Genomic DNA, 17,959 nt, shown 5'->3' on the forward strand with positions numbered 1-17,959 from the left:
TTATTGTTTACTGCGTACATTACGGCCGGCAAATTTACATCGTGTTACACTGCGGCTACTTTCGGTTTTCCTTTTTCTGTGTACGTCTGCGGTTTTCCTCGAATGTTTATCTCCAACTCCGGATATCTCCAACTATCTTTTTTTGTGTCCTTACAACTTCAAGCTAATGAGAGTCGACTGTAAATCAAATCATATTGCATGCGTGCAATTACATAAGCATCAGACTTGTAAAATTTAATATTCCAGAAGAGGTTATTGCCGGTTTTTACCAAATAGGCTCAACATTCACACGATTTGCAGGATACCACTTTAAAAGTGGAGTTGAATCATTGTGCGAAAAATGTCTTGTTTTGTTAGAATGTTTCTCTACTCCTTTAATTGAAGGGTCGTTTAAATGTATAATAAACACCTTCGCCCCTGTTACAATTTCAACATACTGTTTTAATCAGTTCAATTATATTGCAGATAGCAATTTGAATGTGAAGTGCGATAATACGATGACGACAGTACGATAACGCGATAGTACGATGGCGACAATGCGATAATACGATGACGACAGTGCAACAATATGATAGCGACAGTGCGATAGTACGATGGCGACAATCCGACAATGCGATAGTGCGATAGTACGATGGCGACAATGCGATAATACGATGACGACAGTGCGACAATACTATGGCGACAGTGCGATAGTACGATGACGATAATCCGACCATGCGATATTGCGATAGTACGATGGCGACGATGCGATAATACGATGACAAGTGTGCGACAATACGATGGCGACAGTGCGATAGTTCGATGGCGACAATGTGATAATACCATGTTGACAGTACGATAACGCGATAGCACTGGAAAATGGCAGTCTGCAGTAACTGCAAACTGCATGTGCTATGTCCTGAAATGGATACAGAAACTTCGTTGAGTAACCTTTACATTATATTTGTACTTCGTTGCACAACCAATACATACTTTGTGCGAAACCTATACATAACGCGACTTGTAATTTATTCGAAACAAAGAATTAAAATAATTAAAATATATGTTCGTAACCTGTTTTGTACTTTAAAATGTGTAAATGAACACTGAATCAAGGAAAAATGTAGTTGTATTTAATTTAAGTAAGTGTAATTGATTATTTTAACAGAATAACCACCTCATGCATTGCTTCAAATCAAAATATTTCGATTTTAGCTCAAAATAAATGTAAAAGTTGCAACTACGCGCATTTGTTATTAGTTTGTTATTGAAAAGAAGTACCTACCATAACTGGATGTTCCGTTCTCTAATCCATAAATACCAAAACAGATGAAACTATCCTATTAAGTTGTGTATTTGCACAATGTTTTCGTAGTAAAACATATACCCGACGTCGTAGAGAAACGGACTACGCTTTGACCTCGTCAGCCCCCAGTGTATATATGGTCGCTGAAAAAGGGCAACAGCTCTGACATGCAATTTAGCAGAGTAATGCCCCTTTTGTATTTATGAAATTAATGCAAAGGTTTGTATTTTTATTATATATGGTCACTGAAAAAGGGCAACAACTCTGACATGCAAATTAGCAAAGTAATGCCCCTATTGTACTTATGAAATTTAGGCAAACGTTTGTATTTTCATTATAAATGGTCACTGAAAAAGGGCAACAGCTGACATGCAATTTAGCAGAGTGATGCCCCTTTTGTACTTATGAAATTTAGGCAGAGGTTTGTATATTCATTATATATGGTCACTGAAAAATATGGTATCTTGGATATATAACAATATGTTCAACTAGCAAAACAGCAAAATGTTCAATTTTGAGTAAAAGTAGGATCTAAACAGTGGGAACAGTCGTCTAGCGCTGGGATGCAGGAAGCGGGATGTCTCTGATTCGAATTCTGCACAGAGCACTGTAATTTGTCGAAGCAAACAACTGAACACTCAGTTGCTCTTCTAAACCCAGAAGTGTAAATGGGTACCTGTGAGGGAAATAAGCATATGTGTCGTGCATGCATACAATACTGCGCCAAAAACCTCCGCGAAGAGATTTGACTGGAACCAGCATAGCTCGATTAAATCCCTGCCGTTGTAACTAACCACGTGATGATAGCCAAGAGACATGGAAAAATAATCATTCCGTTGTTATTTTTTTAATTAAGTAAATTTAATTTTATTATGAACCTTAACTGACTACACTATTTTCAAAAAAAATAATAAAAATACTACTTTTCATAATATAATACTTAAACATTACAAAAAAATCCTTCCAGATCTGGTAGGATTTTCTTGTGATGACAGAGATTGTATGTGAGAGCTTGGAACGACAACTCTGCGTGGAGATTGCTGGGCGGAGAGTAAACAAAAAACTTATATCTCAGTACAGTGCATGTGTCACTTGCTTAAAAAAACTGATGATATTTTTGACAGTTAAGAATTCATGTATTAAACGGAATAATGTTTTTCTTAATATTTGCATTTATCACAGGTGGCGGATTTTAAGAACTTTCTAACCATAACCCTTTTTTCAAATACATCTTACTGCAAAATAGCGACACGGTGTATTAAACATGCTTTTAAGGATTAACTTTCTTCTGCTGTGTGCATGTACACTTAACATGTACATGAGTGGTTTGCAAAAAATTATCTAAACGGATGACGAAATTGGGCATTTTTACTGGTAATTTAATGAACATAAGAAAAGTCAAATTTATTAAAGCGAACAAGAAGAATTCACTGATAAGTCACAATAATAATTACTATAAGTATTAAATAATATGTCGTTGCTTCGTCGATGTATTAAGGACAGATATGTGCATTTATGTTTGGCCTTATACAATATTGATCCCAACTACTGAATTCTTACAACAGTTTTGCGCATCGCGTGATTGCAAAAAGCCATCGGCGGTATGCAATCCCTATCCTTCATATAACAGATGCTTCCATTAAGCCTTCGGTGGTATGCAAACAAAATGCAAATAACTGACTTTCATACAAAATAATTTTGTATCTTATTTGTACTTAAAGCTTCAACTAAATGCCAAAAAAAGACATCGACACAAAGCTGTGAGCGACGAAAATAGCGTAATTAAACTAAATGACACTAATTTGCCATGTATCACCGCGTACCTTTTCAAATTGCGTCGTAAAATAAGATATAAAACTGATCATAAAACACTGTCTTTTTGTTTGGGCTATCAAAATGTCGCGGATGTTTCTATTATGCACGTGAGATGTACACAATTTATTCAAATAAATAAACATAATAAAGGCTATGTCAAGGATGAAAGAGGATTAGTCCAAGAGTACGTAGATTGTTTACATAGTTTGGACAGGTTAAATGTTAAATAATTTCAGAGATTAATACTTACTGCAAACACATTATAAAATAAAAAATATAATACATTGTTCGAGTCTTTGCTCTTAATACACAAAGTGCATACGGCGAATGAAATCGCACTTGTCCCTTTAAATATTTTTGCCGGTATATATAAAAACTTGCAAACCATCGGGTCAATAAAACATCTGTGCCTTGAGCGTGAACAAGAGGGATTACGAGATGCATCGTCTAGAATTACCACTGTGTATTTTGATTGTCGCTACAACAGGTTTATTTTTTCTTATCGTAAATGAGTGTTAAGTTAATTATGAGTTACCATAAAGTAGTAGTAGTAGTAGTAGTAGTAGTAGTAGAAGTAGTAGTAGTAGTAGTAGTAGTAGTAGTAGTAGTAGTAGTAGTAGTAGTAGTAGTAGTAGTAGTAGTAGTAGTAGTAGTAGTAGTAGTAGTAGTAGTAGTAGTAGTAGTAGTAGTAGTAGTAGTAGTAGTAGTAGTAGTAGTAGAAGTAGTAATAGGAGAAGTAATAGTGGTAGTAGTAGTAGTAGTAGTAGTAGTAGTAGTAGTAGTATGGTAGTAGTAGTAGTAGTAGTAGTAGTAGTAGTAGTAGTAGTAGTAGTAGTTGTAGTATTAGTAGAAGTAGAACTTTTGTGTCCGGAGCCATATCTTGGAAGTGCTTTGGCGGATTTCATTGAAACTTCGTATGAGTATATATATGCATAAGGGGATGATGCACGCCAAATGGCATTGTACACCATCTGTTAAAAACAGAGTTATGGCCCTTTGTATCTTGAAAAAATGCTTTTTACTATAGGCACTTTTGTGTCCGGAGCCATATCTTGGAAGTGCTTTGGCGGATTTCATTGAAACTTCGTATGAGTATATATATGCATGAGAGGATGATGCACGCCAAATGCCATTGTACACCATCTGTTAAAAACAGAGTTATGGCCTTTTGTATCTTGAAAAAATGCTTTTTACTATAGGCACTTTTGTGTCCGGAGCCATATCTTGGAAGTGCTTTGGCGGATTTCATTGAAACTTGGTATGAGTATATATATGCATAAGAGGATGATGCATGCTAAATGGCATTGTACACCATCTGTTAAAAACAGAGTTATGGCCCTTTGTATCTTGAAAAAATGCTTTTTTCTATAGGCACTTTTGTGTCCGGAGCCATATCTTTTTTAACATAACAGATGTTGTGTTCACTCTGCAACACTCTGAAAATTGAGTGTATATAAACATTCAATGTTTTTTTTGGAAAACGCACGACTTATTAATTCACCTAAATAAATTTTGAAGGCTCAAGAACCTTCCTCTGTCGTAGTTTTGAGTTATTGTCCTCCGTCCGTCCGTCCATTTGTCAGTATGTTCATCCGTCCGATTAGCACCAATCCTCAAACAAAGCATATGTGCCGGGGGATATCAATTCTACGAATTTGCTTATTATTATTATTATTATTATTATTATAATTATTATTATTATTATTATTATTATTATTATTATTATTATTATTATTATTATTAGTAGTAGTAGTAGTAGTAGTAGTAGTAGTAGTAATAGTAGTAGTAGAAGCAGCAGCAGCAGTTGTAGTAGTAGTAGAAGTAGTAATAGTAGTAGAAGAAAAAGTAGCAGTACTAGTAGTATAAGTGCAGTTTGTAGTAATAGTAGAAGTAGAAGATTTGGTCGCTGTCCGCCTTCTTTAATAAGATTTCAATTTGGATTATTTTATTAGGTGTTGTAGCCATTGGGAAGTTTTGTTCATCAGGAGTGATAGGACCAGCGTGTGATCAAAAGAATCCCTGCACACATGGATACACTTGCATTCGACGAACGTGCTGCCGAGATGTGACATGTCCTTTTGTTGGCGCGGGACCATCATGCTCCAACATGAATGCTTGCAAACCAGGATTCTATTGCAATAAGGGGACTTGCTGTTGGGAATACACGTGTCGACCTGAAGAACTCGATATCAGATGCTCAGCTAAAAGGCCCTGCCCAAATCGGTCGGTATGTCAGAGCGGGGAGTGTTGTCGGCAGCCCGTTTGTCCTGATGAAAGGGCGAGTGATGGAGTCTGTTCGCCGTCTAACAGTCCTGGATCCATTTGTCGACCGGGCTACGAATGCGTGAACGGAATTTGTTGCGAGGCTATCGGTATGTGTTTTTTAGAGTCGTATATGCGTTGTGCCGGTTCATGAATCGAAATAACTAAGTTGATACAGCAATCGATTTTTATTGAATATCTTAATGTTGAACGTGTATCATAGGCAACAATGGTAGTGAATGATCAAACCCTTGGGTAGTTGTAAAAAATTATCTTAAATGGATCCACGTGTAAATTTCAGCTGTGAAAAAAACCTTTTATTTATATTTTATTATCGTTTGAAAAATTCGAAAGCATATGCTCGTACACTGTGAATACACAAAAACTGTCACGTGACAACAAACGTTAACGTAAGTTGTCATTTTATGACAACAAACAGCCGCGCAAGGTAGGTTTTTTCCAATATCTTTGCTGATCATCCTCTGACTTTCAAACGACATAGTGCCGGCAATATGGCATGCATATAGCTTTCGATCGGTATATCACGCGTTTTGTGTGTTGCTCTTGTTTTCGAGAACGCTTCGGCGCAAATTTCCATTTAAGAAGCATACGTCAGTAGTAAAATTACAAAGAGTCAGTGTTCTCGAAAAATTACGATCACAGAACTGTCTATGCTTTACCGGACGAACAGATATTACATATGTCTAAGCATAAACAAACAAAAATATATACCAGATATTAAATAAACGTTAAAAGAGTGAAAACAAATATGGCAAACGTCAGCAGTACGTTTAGGAATGGCAAACTTCAGTAGCAAAATATGCAAACGGCAGTAGCCGAATAAATGCCAGCGTTTAATTTAATGAAAAACATGTGAAACAATATAATTTATGCTAATTTAGATTTAAATTAGATATAACAAGTTAAGATTGATGTCATAAATTAATGCACGACATATATAAATTCTGCAACAACAAAAATGAACTAATGTTTAAGTGATAGTATGGGCATCTAACAGTGTAAAGGTGTCTATCACAACCGTTGTTTATTTTTGGTGTTTTCACTTCGTATACACGGTTATTCGTTAATGCAGCATCAACATGTTGAAAAAATATCCCGGAAAGAGAAATATAATGCTTTTGAATACCAACCGTACTTTCGGTTTGACAACTGACGACAGGAATGATTCGATTTACAATGTGAATCTAAATTGAGTTTTATGCAGATTCGTTCATACGACACAAAGACACTTATTTTGTTTCACGGACCAACTTACAACATGAGCTTCATTTGTGTGACGATACTAATTATTTTAAACATGCGCCATTTGTGTGACGTCACTATGTATATTATTAACATGTTCTCATCTTGTTCACGGAATTCTCTGGTGTCTTAACCCCGAGGGAAGCTCAAGCAAGAGCTGAGGTGGCAAGGCTTGACATCGGTCAAGTATTCGATGCGCCTCCCTCTGAACCAAGGACGCAGACAGGTCGGGCGCTTATGGCCCGCAGGAGAATAGCTGATCGAAAGACGATGGCCGTACCTCAGCAAGGTAGGGCGTCTAACATATTTTCTGGTAAAAATTCAAAATAGCAATATGAATAGCATTTCATCGGTGTATCGGTAATATTTATCATAATTTGCATCAATATTAACATAATTAATGCAAAAGTACAATATTTTGTTATCATTTATAAATAAACTTTCATTGCAGTGAACGAGTGCCCCGCCCACATTATGATGGTGGACCCTAATTGCGTCACACCCGACCAGTGCACAACAGATGCGAACTGTGAAAAAGGGGAGCTCTGTTGCACTTCACCATGTGCAAGATATTGCAAGGGTCCTGGATTTCCCCGAAAACACGACCGGTGGCAATCCTTGGCTTTTCCTAAACGGAAAAAAGACGAGTTGAATGGTTTCCTAGTTCTTCATAAAGCACAACATTAATGTTGTTAATAACACTTAAGTGTATGTTGAAAACGGCTGATATATTATTGAATTATATCAAAGTTATCAATGATAATCTTTTCTTTACTGAAAAACAACATTGTTTTAGTAATATAAAGAATAAAACAAAATCTTACGCCTGTAGTAAAATTACGACTTGAATGAGCATTAATGTTCACGTCTGTGAGATAAGATCACAATATATCTTTGTTGTTACGTCATTGGTTAGTTTTTCTATATACAAACATTGGACGATTCGATTGGCTGATTACCTGGTCGGTTAAACGGTCGGGAAATATAATTTAACGTCATTTTAAAAGGGGCCTTTTCACGTTTGGGTAAATTGACAAAATTGAAAAAAAATGTTTCAGATTCGCAAATTTTCGTTTTAGTTATGATATGTGTGAGGAAACAGTAATACTGAACAATTACCATGCTCTAAAATAACCATTTTATGCATCTTTTGACGATTTGAAAACCCAAAAATTTTAAAGCGTTGCAATGCGATACGAATTAATAATTTGGAGAGTTCTGTTGTTGTCGTTTTATTCTGTGAAACTACGAGGATTGCTTGTATAAAGTATAAAATACATCTGGCATTGTATACGGAAAGATGGCCGAGTTTTCTAAGTGGTAGACTTTTTACTTCAGGACTTCAGCGGTCAGTGGTTCGAGCCCTGCTGAGGATTACCTTTTTTAAAATTTTATTCTTGATTTTTTACTGGAGCTTTTTATATCTAATGTTTACATTGATCAATATAAAGCATTTTATGACCAACTTCAAAACATGCCAAAATCTGTTGTGAAAAGGCCCCTTTAAAACAGTGACCCAACCTGTGTTGCACCATTCCGCTTGATCATGATGTCTTTATCATTATCAGACGCGAAAACAACAAACAAACAAACATAATATTGGGATGCTATGTAACGATATTAAAGGGGCCTTTTCACAGATTTTGGCATTTTTTAACTTATTCATTAAATGCTTTATATCGATAAATGTAAACATTGGATCGTAAAAGCTCCAGTAAAAAATCAAGAATAAAATTTAAAAAAAGGAAAAGAACATTGCCCAGACCAGGTTTCGAACCAGTGACCCCTGGAGTCCTGCCAGAGTCCTGAAGTAAAAACGCTTTAGCCTACTGAGCTATTTCGCCGATTACACATACTTGATATATTTTATACCTTATATAAGCAATCTTCGTAGTTTCACAAAATTTAACGACAAAAACAGAACTCTCCAAATTATTCAATCGTTTCGCGTTGCAACGCTTTATAATTTTTATGTTTTAAAATCGTCAAAAGATGCATATAATGGCTATATTAGACCATGGTAAATGTTCAGTATTACTGTTTCCTCACAAATATCATAACTAAAACGAAAATTTGCGTATCTGAAACAACTTTTTTCAATTTTGTCAATTTACCAAAGCGTGAAAAGATCCCTTTAAAGGTATACGCATTATATTCAGATTCCGAAATAAGTTTGTTTTGAAATCGTTTTGTTTTCGAAATACGGGATCCAACAAAATTAAGACTTATATTATCACTGTGAAAACAGTTACTGATTTATGTTCAAATAGGACATTGTAATGAAATATGTCTTTAATTTGGACCTCTTAGCATTATTATTTGAGTTTGAGTCTAAGAATCAAGCGAAATGGGTGTAATAACCTCAGCTGTATATCAGTGCAAAACGTGTTTGATCGTTTGAGACATGTTTGTGTCAAATTAGGAATAGATGGTCAATAATAAACTACTTGAAAAATGTCCGCAGTCGCGGAGTCCATCGTGCACGCACTAAAACTCAGTAGACAGAGAAGTGGGTCGTAATAGGGAACTCATAACGGACATGAAGTGATTGGCATTAATACAGTAACACTCCCACACAAACAAGTTTGGCAATCTCACAAGCGTCGTTTTCAATATGTCATATTTTACACATAAATACAATTTTAAGTTTGTAAACACACCATAAAAGTAACTTATTCAAGAAGATTTTTGAAGATTCTGAACATGTAAGTTACTCAGGACGTATGCTTAGTCATGTCGCCCGCGTACACAACCAATGGATGTTAATGTTTTTCATATTTATTTTACCCATTTTGCCACATTTTTGCTATTCCGTCAACAAACAGACGCAATACATTTTACATGTAAATATAGAAATGTGTTAGCGTATCTTTTCTTATTTACCTATGATAAGTCATCCATAGATATGGTTTGACATTACTGCTTTTGTCTTGGCTTCACACTCGGAACTAAATATTAGCCGTAGTTTGCAAAATGTGTACACATTCCGATTAAAATAGTTCGCAGAGGAATGAAAAAAATGTCTAACATACATTCGTGTAAGTGCAATATTTACGAATCATACCTTTATCAGTACATATTCTTTTCAAACTATTGAAACCATTTGCTGGAATGATTACATATCCGTGCAATAATATGCGTTTACTTGTGCTACTATGTAGGTCCAAAACAAGTGTACACACATACCGATGCAGATTCCAATAAAATTAAACACGTACCACGAAGGTTGATGGTCATACAGTATTCCAAATTGTAAATTAAAAAAGTGATAGACTACGTAATATGTTATATGCCTTATGCCATGAGGATTGTTATTGTAACACGATTACTATATCGAATCACTTTTTTTAACAATATGTTTACATTGGCCTACTATGCTTTAGTAAATTGAACAATTAGCTAAGTTTAAGTTTACATTTATTAGATAAATTAATGCAAGTTATATCTAAAAAGTATCCAACTAAAATAAGACGTCTGTGGAATCAACAAAATACCTCGACGAACATTCCACACGTATACAAATATTTGTATTATATAGTATTAAACATACATGTATACACAAACAATTCATACACGTTACATAGACATACTGTGTTTGTAACTATGTGTAATTGCTCTGCGTCAGATGTTGGGATATATGAATAGTTCTGCGAGTCACTGAGGAATAAAAACAAACATCAACTGATGACAAAACCAACTAATTGTTTGATAAATCTTTCTTGTAAAACTTGCCATCTTTCTTTGAACTTGTATATTCGATCACTATAAAGGACTTTTTCGATTAAAATTCCATTTTTTTAATATTGCGTGAAACACAAATTTTAAGGAAAAATCTTGTATCGACTTCATGCGACAAATGAGTGATATATATTATAATATGATGTAATGTATAACATTATATCTGGTAGAATCGGTGTTTCGTGCACTCCGAAGCGTATGTTATAATAAATTAATGTGACTCTAAAAGCTTTTCAAATAAGAAAATTTGCTAGCTGATTAATAAAAATATTATTGTATTCATTTTACATATCATTTTATAATTGAAACATGTTTGAACAACCAACATACACGTCCATTTATTTATCCAGAGCTAAGCACTGTATTCACCTCAGACCTCGCGTGTTTTTATCATTCGTACTTAATGAACAACACACAATGGCGATGTCACCACTAGCAAAACATTTCTGTCATCCTGAATAATTACGGAGCATTATCTGCGTTGTTCTAATCTTAGTGAGTGTTTTTTTGTTTTCCCGTTTGGCGATGTCTCCACCAGCAAACACATTATGTCGTCTTGAACATTTATAGTGAATGATGTGAGTTTTTTAATCTACCGCTCGTGTTTCCTGATGTTTTTTTGTGCTTTAAAGCATGTCATGCACTGAAGAGACATCAACAAAAGACTGACATGAAACAGAAAAGAAAGAAGATCGACCATGTAGTTTTGGACGCGTGCGGCAAAATATTTACCTTCGTTAAATTTAATTTTGTTATGAATATCTGTAATTTTAGCTCCACAAAAATGGCATGCCAATGCGAGGATTACAATTTGTCTGACGGTTGACGGGACACCCTGGCACCCTTAATGATATCAATCATTATTGACTACATACCGAACAAAATTAAGACTTTAGAAATAAGGACAGCACAGGCTAATGTCGGACGACACTTTATGCACATGCATCCAAACCTTTTTCCCAGAATGAGGCGCATATTTAGACATGAGCCGTATTGAACACATCTGTCAAATGAAGAAATGTACACATCAAGTAGTAAAGACGTGCTATCAAATGAAGAGAATTAATGAACAACTTCACAATAAAATACGTTTAAGTATGCATATTTACTTTATATTTTAATAAACACAAATGTAGTCAAGCAATTGTTTGTTTCACAATTTGTTCATCATTTGCACACTTGACTTCAAAGCATGAGAAACATTTGACAATGTTATTATATTTGTAACAACAGTTTAAATGCAAACATCCATTCGTTTGCATCATCGGATTGAAAACAACATGCATGACAAAACTGAAATATGTTAATACCTATTTATTCCGGGCATGTAGATGTTAATATAGACCATTAAGACATATTTTAACCAAGTACAAACCAGCTAACACAATGTAAAATTTACATTCTCAATAAAATAGTTAAGCAAACGTTATTGGAAATTACATGAATGATCGTTCATTTAAAAGCTCGATTTCACTGGAACAAGAGCCCTCTGTAAAGCTTTTGCCAGAACCAAACTGGAACCAAATAACCTTTTGAACCGATCTCCGCGTGCTCCACAGTGCTCAAGCATTCAAATTACGACCATAAAAAACCATCGATATTATGTTTATTCTTATATTGTACAGCGTACTCAACCATGATTTAATGTCCATCCACGTACTAAATCATGTTTTAATGACCATCCACGTACTAAATCATGTTTTAATGTTAACCCACGTAATCAATCTTTTTTTAATGTCCACCCACGTACTAAATCATGTTTTAATGTTCAACGACGTAATCAATGTTCACATAAGTTGTCAGTCAGATGTCATATGTTTGACGCTTTCAGTTTTAACCATAAATATGATCTGCATATGACTGGTTATTTTTATGTCATACGTTTGCGTTTTAACTTTTTAAGACGAGCATCTGGGCGTAAACTGCTCCATAAAAATGTTTAAAAGTTGTGATTTAAATTGTTTGCACAAATGGCAATACAGTCGAAATAATTTCAAAAGCTATCTTTTATTGTATAGTTTATTCGGTATTAGTCAAAAGACAGCAAACAAATGTATTGTCATATGATTAAGGTGGAACAAGCTCATGTTTCAGTCTCATTCATTTTAAGAACAGTTTTAAGAATAACACTTACTTTATAAAATTAACGCAACCTTCAACTGGCAAACACATTTGTTATAACATTAACAGAGCGGTTATTAAACACATATATGAAAATTTGATATTTAAACACGTCTGAAATCATACCTTTATAGCACCTGTGATATATGTGCAACATGAAACATACACATACATAAAACCGGCGCGTTATATAATGTTGTGTTAACAAGAAATCGCGACTCCAACATGGTCCAATACAGCACTTTTCAAGCCTCCCGCAATCGCTGTCCGACGTGCATGAAATGAAATGATTTGGACAAATAGACAGATCCGAAGGAAGCGTTAACCGCGGTCATCTGGCCGTAACAATCCAACACATAAGCCTTCATGTCTTAGGATGATATACCTTAGGTCGCACGCCATGCCATTGTATAATTAACATTTTTTTAGATTACTAATCTATACACGTTTTTTTATATAAATAATGGCTTATGCTTTCTGCCGATCTACCGTTCTATAATAAAGTTGCAAAATGATAATTTATGTACACAACTGAAATTAATGTTTTGCTTAACGTAATGATGATATTATCAAATTGATATTTAGTAATTGCTAAATGCTTATTGAAAATAAAAATTTAAAAACATTAAATTGTCTTTGATATATATGCTAAAAATGTGTGTGACTGTTATGCTAATGGTAACTTATAATAGGAAAGTACTATTCCGAGTGTGCAAAGTATGATATAGAAATATAAAATATTGTTATTAAGCATTAAGCATAGTTCTTCCATAGTTTTCTTTACCATAATAACGGTGGAAATAATCATTTTAATTCTCAATTACGGACACATTTAAGTATACTTCCATATCCATGCATATGTGTCATCAACTTTCCTTAATAGTAATAACAGAGTAATAGTATAACATGGTTGACATGTCCGAAACGACGAAACTAACCGAACAACAGTCAAAACACATTTTCTAAAAATATAAGTATGCATAAATCATTTCTTTTGAACTTTTGGACCAAACATAAACGCTACAAATTTGATAAAAACGATTTTAGGAGCGTCAGCAAGGGTGCCTTAAGATAATACGGAACTAATCCGCCTATCCGCGTTTTCACTTAAGTATTTAATTTTATCTTAAAATTCATTGTGTGTAATACAGATTGTTTAAGGTGAAAAACCCCGTTGTTTTCACGTCGTTGACATCAGCATACGGTTTTCAGTAGTGCATTTTCGAGAACAGTGTTTGGAATAACAAAACCTACTTTCTTGTTTTAAAGCTATTAAACATTTACACTCGATACCTCCCGACTTGAGTATTTAGAAGAGTGAAACCCTTTAATCGTTAGCAGTCATCAGCAAGTCGCACACACCTGTCTGTATGTATCGATTTATTCGAAATAAAAAAATCACAAATAAAAATAAGATTGGTATAAAAAAATCGTATAAATTTAGTTATCCTTACCATGGTGTCTTTTGGATAAAAATATTTACCGCCTGTATTTCTATTTTTTTTGGAGTCGATTTTGTCTCGCAAACAGACTTTGTACGCTATATGTATTTTAGTGTATAAAAAGTATCCGACCAATATATCATGTCATGTAGTTTATATCATTCAATAGTTAAATACGCATTGTCCTTTTGATGTCTAAGTGTGATAATCGTAAATATTGAAAAAGTTTTCTCCCTCGACTTTGCTTGACATGTCTTTCATTACTCGAAGGCCAGCCGTGTCATCGTTAGAGACAAATGCGATGGAGAAAAACAGGACTTCAAACTGTGTCTTCAATAGCTCGGCCATCGGCCCTCGGCTGCCGCCTTGTGTGACATTTCCTGGTATGTTTGCAATTTAAACTGGGTTTTAAATATTGAAAATGCGCCACGTATGTTTCTTTATTACGAATTAATTAGCGAATGTGAGTGCTTTATAAAAAACGATTTCGAGTTACTAATATGATGCGTAATGTGAATACATATAAACACATACTGGAAAATCGTTGTTATTTTTACATCATAGATAATGAAGCAATCATGACCTATTCCAGCATGACCAACCAGCTTATTTATCAAATGTTACGCGAACACTTAATAAACAAATTAGGAATAATTGATTTGAACGAATTAAATCTTTTTTTTTCATGAGCTTGGGGTCATATTTACAGAACATAAAATACGATGCGTGTTTTAGGCTAAATGACCGTTGATTAGATAGCAGACAGACAGACAGACATACAGACAGACAGACAGACAGACAGACAGACAGACGACAGACAGACAGACAGACAGACAGACAGACAGACAGACAGACAGACAGACAGACAGACAGACAGACAGACAGACAGACAGACAGACAGACAGACAGACAGACAGACAGCGACAGACAGACAGACAGACAGACAGATAGACAGACAGACAGACAGACAGACAGACAGACAGTTAGACAATCAACTGTCTGTTTGTTGATTAAATATATATATATATATATATATATATATATATATATATATATATATATATATATATATATATATATATATATATATATATATATATATATACAGGCATTTCCCCAGGATTTGGCCAGGCACAGCGGCAAGACATCGCGGAATGGGGGTTATTGCGGAAGGGTGTCCATTTTGCGGGTCGATTTTTAAAATCGATTTTCTACCTGTCTTTAATAAAATATACAATACTTTGAAGCTATTAAAAAACTACAATTTATCTAAATGTGTATATTTTTTTCCTAAATTTATTTCGTTCAAGTCATATTTTATACTATGAAATAACAAGAAAAATAAAAGCAGGCATTAAAACGCTAATACAGTTTCATATTTTACCACAAGTGTACAGATATAATAATTTAACTTCCAAAAACTATTCTTCGAGGCTTTATCCAGGTGCTAAGCATCCATCATTCTTCCGAAGTCCACTTCCTAATTGTTTGGTCCTTCAATGCTGACCATCACAAGAGCATGGTGACAGCAGTCTACAGGCGAACACGATTTTCAGTTTTTTACCGTTTTCATTTTGCTGAAGCCCTCTTGCAAACTGCAATACGCATAATTTGTAAAATAATTCTGAAATTATAGAGATATTTAAGCATTTTTCGTTTGTTTATGTATTCTTGACAGTCTAGTTAAGTACCGACGGAGCAGTACCGACTGCTGAAAGCACTTGTCTGCACATGTGACGTATGCACAAAGAGCACATCATACCTAAAAAAGAATGGATTATTTTTTAAACAACTGTTTCATTTCATAGTCTATTATATGTTCATAAAGTTACATTAAGACATGCTTTCATATTGAAAATTTATTATCTGTACGGTCTAATCTTTGATGCAACACAATATCTGTCTTATAAACCGTTTGAGCGACAATTTTAAATTATTATTCACTTGCGATTTCATTTTGTGTTGCTTTTACTACATACTTATACAAAATATTAAGTAAAGTAAAGATATACTTACTTCCTTCAACTTCTGTTAAACATGTAAAATCTTGCTTCCAACTACTTTCGAACCCAATGGCTCGCTGTTTGAGTCGCTTGGTAGGTGGGTCGGAGGTTTCAGGTTCACTAACAACGTCCTGGAAACTTTCACTTTTATTTAATGCACTATTTGACAGCGACGATTCATTAGTAGCACTAACGAAGAAATAGATAATTGCAGATTTCCCAGATACAGGCCTTGGTCGTTTCTAAAATCGTATCATTCTGTCATGCCCAAAAGCTAAAGAAAACTTTGTTGCGGGTTTATAGCGTGCTCTGACTATAAGTTGTTAATGCATTTAATGAAGGTTCTTTAAATTTTTATAAAATGGTGTGAACACATTTTTAGTTGGCGGTAGCAATCAAATGAGGGTTTTTACTCCAATTAATTAAAAATACAACTTCAATTACGCTGAAATATATACTTTATTTTTCTGAAATTATACGATTAATGTGACATGAATATTCTTACTCATGCCTTGATTGTTTTGTTAGACTGACGATGTAGATTGTGCAAGTTATAATAAAACGCATGTTATGTTCTGTTCTTCAAAAACGCACTACCGAAACAAGCAATACTGTTTTTTAGAAACACCGCTGAAATATTTGCATGCAATTAAAATAAAACAACACAAAATTGAGCACACCTTTAATTACTCTTACGCCGCGTATACTGGTTTATAATGGATCTTTTTTGACCATTTTAAGTGGACAGACACCATAACTGACCCCTATACACGACCCGTAAATCGTGCTTGCGTCTTATCAAAATATATGGATCATGGCTTGCAAGGGCTTGACAAATTTACAAGCGTCGCGGCGACATGATCGGAAAATCAAGCGCCGCGGCAAAATGGATTTCGAAGTTCAGGCACACACTGTGCTAAAACCGCCTGGGGAAATGCCTGATATATATATATATATATATATATATAGCATATATATGTGATATGATAACTTGTGTATTATATTACGACATACTGCGCCACACCTTATGAAAGTATAGAAAAAAAACCCCAACAAAACTCAATATTAAATATTATAATGTGATAATGAATTGTCAGTATACACTTATATCATAACTGGGAAGGGAGGACATTTTCAACCTTTAGATCAATGTATCGTCTCCCTTTGCGGTAAATTGTCTTTATCACACTTAGGATAATTTTTTTTATATTTTATCAATTTAAAGTGGAATAAATATACGTTATCTCGTTTATGAAGTTTTTAATTTTACATATTCTGTTAGTATGTAAACAGTATACATACCGTCGATAAGCAGAATGACAACATCGCGGATTATTCGTGCTTTGAAAGATAATCTCTTCGCATGAATGTCGACGCCAGCCATGTCTAGTGCCTTGTTTATATTCGTTCCAAGACCTGAAATTATAATACATCACTATATACAGCATAAATTTTTGATATAATTCCGCATAGTTTATAGAATATTATCTTAAATTGGGGATACAGGTTTTTTACCAATGATTAATAGATGAAAATGCTGAGTATAATGATGGCGATCATAATGATGATATTTAGCTAAAATTCAATGTTTAATATTGCAATAAATCGTACAAAAACCTTTATTTCGAAATACTAAAAGCTTAGAATGAACATTATGTGTAAAATAAACAATATGTCTGCTATATTAAGCATCATCATCAAATACATAAAAAAGATATACCAATACTTGAAGCAAGATACTCAAGATACTTCTATGAACATAGAAATGTGGGCCTGCTCAGTAAGTCTCTTGGTTTGGTGTTGGGAACTAGATATACCTGTGTCTAATCGGTCGTCACGAAAATTTGTTATTTTTCAAGTGCAGCAATCATCTTGCAATCACTTGCACTCAGAAGATCTAAGGGCGTGAACGTCGCTTTCACATTGGCGGCAAACAGATACACTACAACTCGGGTTGAAACATGAGTGTTGTTAACACCCACCTTTAAACAAAACCAGAGGGTAAAGATAGCACTTAAATGCGAACTTGT

General features: G+C 34.4%; 1 protein-coding gene and 1 long non-coding RNA gene across 5 annotated transcripts in view; both read left to right on the forward strand.

The window, feature by feature from the left end:
* LOC127838842 (serine/threonine-protein kinase TNNI3K-like) overlaps positions 1-17,959 on the forward strand; it is a 128,611-nt gene that overhangs the window by 49,202 nt on the left and 61,450 nt on the right. The window lies entirely within an intron of this gene.
* LOC127838870 (uncharacterized) lies at positions 6,711-7,449 on the forward strand. The gene is made up of 2 exons (XR_008030012.1): positions 6,711-6,914; positions 7,077-7,449. It is a non-coding gene; the product is annotated as an uncharacterized LOC127838870 (long non-coding RNA).

Source organism: Dreissena polymorpha, chromosome 7 (assembly GCF_020536995.1).
Source record: "Dreissena polymorpha isolate Duluth1 chromosome 7, UMN_Dpol_1.0, whole genome shotgun sequence".
NCBI classification, from domain to species: domain Eukaryota; kingdom Metazoa; phylum Mollusca; class Bivalvia; order Myida; family Dreissenidae; genus Dreissena; species Dreissena polymorpha.